This window comes from Macaca nemestrina, chromosome X (genome assembly GCF_043159975.1).
Source record: "Macaca nemestrina isolate mMacNem1 chromosome X, mMacNem.hap1, whole genome shotgun sequence".
Classification (NCBI taxonomy): domain Eukaryota; kingdom Metazoa; phylum Chordata; class Mammalia; order Primates; family Cercopithecidae; genus Macaca; species Macaca nemestrina.
In genome coordinates, this window is record NC_092145.1 from 19521357 (window position 1) to 19529241 (window position 7885).

Sequence of the window (7885 nt, forward strand, 5' to 3'; positions counted from 1 at the left end):
TGTCTAAGTCTGTGTTTAAAAAGTCAAAAATATGCCCAGCTCAGATTCAGAAAAGACAATTTCTAAGTGTATGTGACCACACTTCTCCTTTGCATTCCACCTAAGGTTTTTTCCTATTGCTTAAAGTCATGTCAGCCAACCACATGATAGGCATTTACCTGAGATACCCAGCCTGGCTGAAACCTCACTGATGGATTTATCTATATACTAGCTCAACAAATTTTATTGAATCCCTTCTGTGTGCAGGACACTGTGTTGCTCCCTGGGAATACAGTGCTGAGAAGACAAGACACAGATATCTGCCATCATAGGACAGTTAGCCCTGTGGGGAGGAGAGACATTAAATGCATAATTACAAAATGTGAGGCCAGGAGTGGTGACTCACATCTGTAATCCCAGCACTTTGGGAGGCTGAAGCGGGTGGATCACCTGAAGTCAAGAGTTTGCGACCAGCCTGGCCAACATGGTGAAACACCATCTCTACTAAAAATACAAAAAAAAAAAAACAATAATTAGCCGGGCATAGTGGCGGGCACCTGTAATCCCAGCTACTCGGGAGGCTGAGGCAGGAGAATTGCTTGGACCCGGGAGGCGGAGGTTGCAGTGAGCCAAGATTGCACCACTGCACTCCAGCCTGGGCAACAAATGCAAAACTCTGTCTCAAAAACAAACAAACAAACAAACAAAAAACCAAAGTGTGATACTTTCAACCCTAATGCACAAACTTCAATTCAACTACTTGTAGTTGTAATGATCCTAAATTTCTTGAAGGACTGTTATGCAAGAAGACCTTGTTGACAAAAGTAACTCATCAAATCATTTGTATTTTTAAAGCAGATCCGTTTAGAGAAATCTAATCACCATTTCATTAGACATTTACCCAGCTTCTCTCATTAATTAATTGTAACTATAGTGTCTTATGTGGAAAATGCACTGAAAACCCCCTTTTCTCCAAACAAAACGGTGTTAAAACTGCAAATCCTACTGAAACATGTTACAGAAAATTGGCGGTAGGGTGCTGATGGGCATTTCTGATTTTAAATAAAATACGCTTCTGAATGATTTACTACTGATTTGAACACTTCCTTTTCTATAGGATAATGCAACATATTGTATTTCTTTCTACCTCCAAGTGGGATTTAGAGTGAATAGACCCACTTTACATTTAATGTAACAGAAGCCAATTAGGAAGTCAAATGAATCTTGGGCTTGCTATGAACACCAGCCATTAATCAGGCTCTTCATATTTACCAAGGATTCTACTGCCATTCTTATTATAATAATAACGGAATTTGTATGAGTCGGATGGGTTTTTTAAACTATGAACTTAGAAGTAAGGGGGTGTCTAAATCTTTTATGACTTGCAAAATGAAATGCAGCTTAAATTTATAGTGCTATAAGAGGACTAGGCTGAGATTCAGTAACTGGCTGTGAGGCCATACATATTTCTCTTCCTTAATTTCCCTGGGCCTCAGTTTCCTTATCTGTAAAAATGGAGATAATAATCTGCCTATTTCCCAGAGCTGCTCTCGAAGAGGATCAAATGAGACGATGCTTCGAAGGCAATTTTCAAAGCATAAAGTGCTATAGAAATGGATATGATTGCTATCTATAAAATGGAATTTTCAGCAGCAAATAATCCAATTTATATTTTTCTTACATTTCCTCTAAACTTTTATAACAACTTCAAGGTATGTTTCAGAAACTTACCTGGTGCCCAATAAATAAATCATGGGACATTTACACAACAGAATACTATGCAACCATTAAAAGGAATAAAGGCCGGGCATGGTGGCTCATGCCTGTAACCACAGCACTTTCGAAGGCCCAGGCGGCCGGGTCACTTGAGACCAGGAGTTCGAAACCAGCCTGGGCAACATGGTGAAACCCTGTCTCTACTAAAAATACAAAATTAGTCGGGCATGGTGGCACATGCCTATAATTCTAGCTACTTGAGAGGCTGAGGTACGAGAATCACTTGAACCTGGGAGACAGACGATGCATTGAGCCGTGTTCACACCACTGCACTCCAGCCGGGGTGACAGAGCGAGACTGTCTCCAAAAAAAAAGGAATAAGGTAAGTCTATATATAAGGCATGAAAATGTGGGTTGAAGAAAGGGGGTGGGGCTTGATAATTTTTCCATACTGTTCTGTACTGTTTGGTTATTTTACAAAGATTATAAATTAGTTACATAATTTTAAAAATCAAAGGACAGGAGAAAGGAAGAAAGCAAGAGAGAGGAAGGTAAGGAAGATAGGAAGGGGAGGAAAGAGACAGGAAGGAAAAATGGGAATTAAATGTTTCCTTTATACTTCCTATGATTGTGTACTGTTTGTTTTTACAATGAGCATACGTTACTTTCATAATTTTGAAAAAACATAAAAGGAAGGAAGGAGGAAAAGTAAAGAAAGAGGAAAAGAGAAAGAAAGGGTGAGGATTAAAGACCTGAATTTTATACCTCACACAATTTCAAGCAATTTGGTTATTTTATGATGCATATTTCTTAATTTTGTGGTTCAGAAAAATTTAAGGGAAAGAAGTGGGGGGAAGAGAGAAAGAAGGAAGGAAAGGAAAGAGGGAGGGAAGGAGGAAGGGAGCGAGAGAGACACTTACCTGAGAACTGGACTCTTTTAACTTCCCAACCCCAAATGACCAGATCTTGCCTCTAAATTCCTAGGTTTGATGTGAAATGAAAGAAGCACAAAACAGGAGACTCATTTTCTGCTGTCCATGCCTCAGTCACCTTCTTTTCTGCATCAAACCAGCCTCTCTGCTCTTAGCTTTATGGGGCTTATTGATCCGGGTAGATCCTCTTTTTGTGGCTTGTAGCACGTCATGGGGCTGCTCTCCTGAGCATAAAATCAGCATGGGCAAAGTTCTCAGGTTATTACAACCCTGCAATAACCCATTAATTTGAGGGCTCTGACCCAGTTTTCACTAAGGATTATCTTCAGTTCCTAGTTGATTATTGCTTTAATTAAATTGGATATATTAAAAGGGTACTTGCTTACTTGACTAAGGCTCATTTCACTTTATTGAGAAAGTGGGGAGGAGGAGGGGTAGTGTTCAGAACTATGAGCAGAAAGCAGAGGCCAAGGAGGCATGAACTTGTTCACATCTTACTCCATCAGTAAGGTGAAGCCAGCTATTTACCCGCACTGGACATTCATTCTTCAAGTCATCTCGAAAGTAAATAGATTTACTGAACTGGCTTTATGTTCATCTCAAGAAGGGGATGTGGTTTTTGTCCCAGAAGGTGTCATTACAGCCCCTTAGGGGTGACAGAAATACCATCAAATCCCATGGAGGATTCAGAGATGATCCCTGTCAGCCTCTGAACTTCACAGGTGAGGCCCCTGAGGTTCCAAGGGTAGAATGACTCGTCCAAAGTCATAGAGCTTGTGAAAGGTAAAGCAGGAGCTAGAACCAAGGTGTTTTGACTACCAAACCAGTGCATTTTCCTCTTCATCTCATATCTTCAATGGAAAATTCAGTCTCATAGGAGGCTGAGTCGACCCAGCTTAAGGCCAGGATTCTTCACAGGGGAACAGAGAAGGAGGAGGTGTATTGGAATCATCCATGATTCACCCCAAAACCCACAAACTGTGATCAGTGTAGTGAATAAGAACCCAGGCTTTGTGGAAAGACAGGCTTGAGTTTGAGTCCCACCTGTGTGACTTGTAGCCAGTTCCCTAACATCTCTGGAGCCCCCAGTGTCTTCATTTGTAAAATACTGATCATGGAACTCACTTCATATTGCTGTGAATATTACATAACACACCGTATGTAAAGTGCTTGGGCCAGTGCCTAGCACCAGGTTCCAGCACCACGGCTCCTATCTAGGACTCTACTACTTCTCCTTTCCAGTAGGCACAAGGCTTAGGTTTTGTGACCCATCCCCAACGTGGGGTCACACAGCCTACAAGAAGATGTAGAGCCATTACCAAGAAACATATTGACACTTCCCTGGCATGTGTTCATATTTCACACCATGCCTGCTCATTGATCTGTCTCCCTCACAACACTAAGCTCTGGTAGGGCAAGAACTCCATGTTCTCCAGTGGTTCGCATGCTGTCTGGCACATAGAGGGTGCTCAATCAATACTTCATAAACTATACCTTTCTCCCCTACTAAAGTGTAAACTTCCTGAGGACAGGGAAACACATCTTGTTCTTTCTGTCCCCTGACCCAGGAGTTAGTACGGTGCCTGACACATAGTAGGTGCTTAATTAATGTTTGCTGAAATGAAGAAAATAATTTAGAGGAGAGTTATTCACATATACTTAGAGATGTCATCAAATATCTCTGGAAAAGGATCCTGGTAAGACTAGCTGCTTCTAGAGAGGGAAACTGAGGGGTTTTGGGTGGGAGGGAACCTCAGTTTTCACTGAACAGGCTTTTGTACTGTAAGAATTATAATCATCTGCATGTGTTATTTTTTTCAAAGAAAAGCACTGTATGTTTTATTAAAAATCCAACATAGCACAAATGAAATAACTGACTAGAAAATTAAATTGGGACTCTTTTGTCAGGAAAACATTTGTCACCTGGGAAGGCTTCAATGGGTATCTTTCATTCCCTGGAAGGTTATAAGGAGAATGTTGACCATCTGCTCTCCATATCTACAGAGAAGTAGGAAATTGACTGAAATCGCAGTGGGAGATGTAAGTTAGATATAAATAAGTCATTATTGACAATAGGAATTGATAAGCGCCAGAAAAGGCTATCACGGGATGTTATGAGCCATCCATGCCTGGAAACTCAAAGGCCTAGGTAGCCATATGGCTCTGCTGATTTACTTGTCCTCCCACAGAGAGGGCTGAGCTGATTGACTTGTTGCAGCTCTGTCCCTGTTTCTAACACTAAAAGACCCTTAATCTGTTGAAGGTCCAAGCTGTCTTCATTCCCTCTCCCTTTCCTGGTATGAGCATCCCACCAGGCCAATTGGTGGGGAATAGCAAGCCAGCTATTGAATTTGGAGCTTAACCGTAGAAACAGCAAAAGGGTCCAATGCTGGAGGAAAAATCATCTGTGCTGACAACTCCTTAAGAGATTTTGAAGGACAATTTTAATTATATTTGATTGCCAACTTAAAAACTACCACCCAACTACGAATGATTACCTGTTCATTGTCATTCCCATGCATTCCTTTATACTTTCACTACATATGTGGGCATTCCTTAACAGTGTGTAGTATTATTTTGCATAGTGATACTACATGTTTTTAAACATCACATAAATTTGCCTGCCTGTCTGTCTTTCTTTCTTTCTTTCTTTCTCTTTCTTTCTTTCTTTCTTTCTTTCTTTCTTTCTTTCTTTCTTTCTTCTGTCTTTCCTTCGAGAAAGGGTCTGGCTGTTGCCCATGCTGGAATACATTGGCACAATCAAGGTTCACTGCAGCCTCTACCTCCCAGGCTCAAGCAATCCCCCCACCTCAGCCTCCAGAGTAGCTGGGACCATAGGCATCCACCACCACGCCTGGATAATGTTTGTATTTTTTGTAGAGATAGCATCTTACTATATTGCCCATATGGTCTCAAATTCCTGGCCTCAAGCAACCCTCTCACCTTGGCCTCCCAAAGTGCCAGAATAACAGATGTGAGCCACTGCAGCGGGCTCAGGCTTTTAAACATACTATAAAAGGGGTCATATCACAAGAGAGACAGGACACCACAGTAGCTAATAAAACAGACTCTGAAGCCAGACTACTTGGTTTTCCTAATGTCTCACTGCCTCAGCTTCCTCATCTGCAACATGGAAACGATGATGAGGAGGAGGAGGAGGAGGAGTTAATGGTGGTGATGATATCCACCTCTATTATTTGTATAAAATCAATGAGATAATATATGTACAGCACTTAAAACACTACCCGGTACATAATAAATGCTTTATTAAGTATTAGCTATTATTGCCTATTCTTCTGCAACTTATATTTCAAGCATAACAGTATCCATACAGTCCGCAATCATTTGAGTGCCCACTGTGTACAGGCAACATTCTGAGATGCTAGGGATTCAGCAGCGAACAAAACAGATAACTCTATCTCCCCTCAAAAAGTTTCTGTTTTAAGGTTGGAACAGGTCAGATTAATAGATATGAGCCCAGTAGGCAGAGATTCTGCATTTAATGTTGCACCTGGGGGAGTTAGAAAAGGCTCTAGGCGGGCCCAGGCCTAGCAGCTCCAGCCCAGCAGCAGCTGCAGTTTGCTCGAGGCCCTGCGCCCCCTGCAGCCCCTCCCCGGCGTGGTGCGGGGAGACGCCCGCCCACAGCTGAGCCCGGGGTGGCCTTTGACTCGAGCCGGCCCTGCCGCCCCAGGGCTGTGCGCGGCCCGCGGGCCTCGCGGCTCTCGCGGATCCGTGACCCGGCCGTCCTGTCCAGGAAGTGGTCGTCCTGAGCGCCACGGCTCACTCCCTGTGCAGTCGGGCCTGCCCGGCACACAGAAGCTAAAGGCAGATCCAGAAAGCCTTTTTGCAAAACTAGAGAACATTGGGAAAGGCTCCTTTGGCGAGGTGTTCAAAGGCATTGACAGTCGGACTCAGAAAGTGGTTGCCATAAACATCATTAATCTGAAAGAAGCTGAAGATGAGAGAGAGGACATTCAACAATAAATCACAGTGTTGAGTCAGTGTGACAGTCCATACGTAACCAAATATTATGGATACATGAAGGATGTGTGAAGGATACAAAAGTATGGATAATAATGGAACATCCTGATAGAGGCTCCGCACTAGATCTGTTAGAACCTGGCCCGTTAGATGAAACCCAGATCGCTACTATATTAAGATAAATACTGAAAGGACTTGATTACCTCCATTGGGAGAAGAAAATCCATAGAGACATTAAAGCGGCCAGCGTCCTGCTGTCTGAGCACTGCGAGGTGAAGCTGGCGGACTTTGGCATGGCCGGCCAGCTGACAGACACCCAGATCAAAAGGAACACCTTTGTGGGCACCTGGTTCTAGATGGCATCCGAGGTCATCAAATAGTCGGCCTACGACTCAAAGGCAGACATCTGGTCCTTGGTCATAACAGCTATTTAACTTGCAAAAGGGGAACCACCTCATTCCAAGCTGCATCCCACGAAAGTTTTATTCCTCATTCCAAAGAACAACCTACCAATGTTGGAAGAAAACTACAGTAAACCCCTCAAGGAGTTTGTGGAGGCCTGTTTGAATAAGGAGCGGAGCTTTAGATCCACTGCTAAGGAGTTATTTAAGCACAAGTTTATACTACGAAATGCAAAGAAAACTTCCTACTTGACTGAGCTCATCGACAGGTATAAGAGATGGAAGGCAGAGCAGAGCCACGAAGACTCCAGCTCTAAGGATTCCAACTCGGAAACAGATGGCCAAGCCTCAGGGGGGCAGCGATTCTGGGGACTGGATCTTTACAGTCTGAGAAAAATATCCCAAGAAGCTTGAGAATGGAGCTCTGTAGCCATAAGACGTAGACAGAAATAAGATGAAAGACATCCCAAAGAGGACTTTCTCTCAGTGTTTATCTACAATTATTTCTCCTCTGTTTGCAGAGTCGAAAGAGAAGAGCCAGGCGTGCGGAAGGAACTTGGGGTCCACTGAAAAGCTGCGAGGGGTCACCTACCTGGCTGAGGAGGCGTGTCCCGGCATCTCCGACACCATGGTGGCCCAGCTTGTGCAGCAGCTCCACAGATATTCTCTAAGTGGTGGAGAAACTTCATCCCACTGAAATTCCTTTGGCATTTGGGGTTTTGTTTTTCCTTTTTTTCTTCTTCATCCTCCTCCTTTTTAAAAGTCAACAAGAGCCTTCGCTGACTCCACTGAAGAGGTGCGCCACCGGGGGCCACACCAATGCCGGACGCTTGTCCAGGGACACACACAGTCCTCGCTGTGCCGCAGCCAGATGAA

At 43.4% G+C, this 7885-nt stretch overlaps 1 pseudogene; it reads left to right on the forward strand.

Annotated features, from left to right (window-relative positions):
• Positions 1–4601: 4601 nt before the first annotated feature.
• LOC105481457 (serine/threonine-protein kinase 24 pseudogene) lies at positions 4602–7400 on the forward strand (annotated as a pseudogene).
• The last annotated feature ends 485 nt before the right edge of the window (positions 7401–7885 follow it).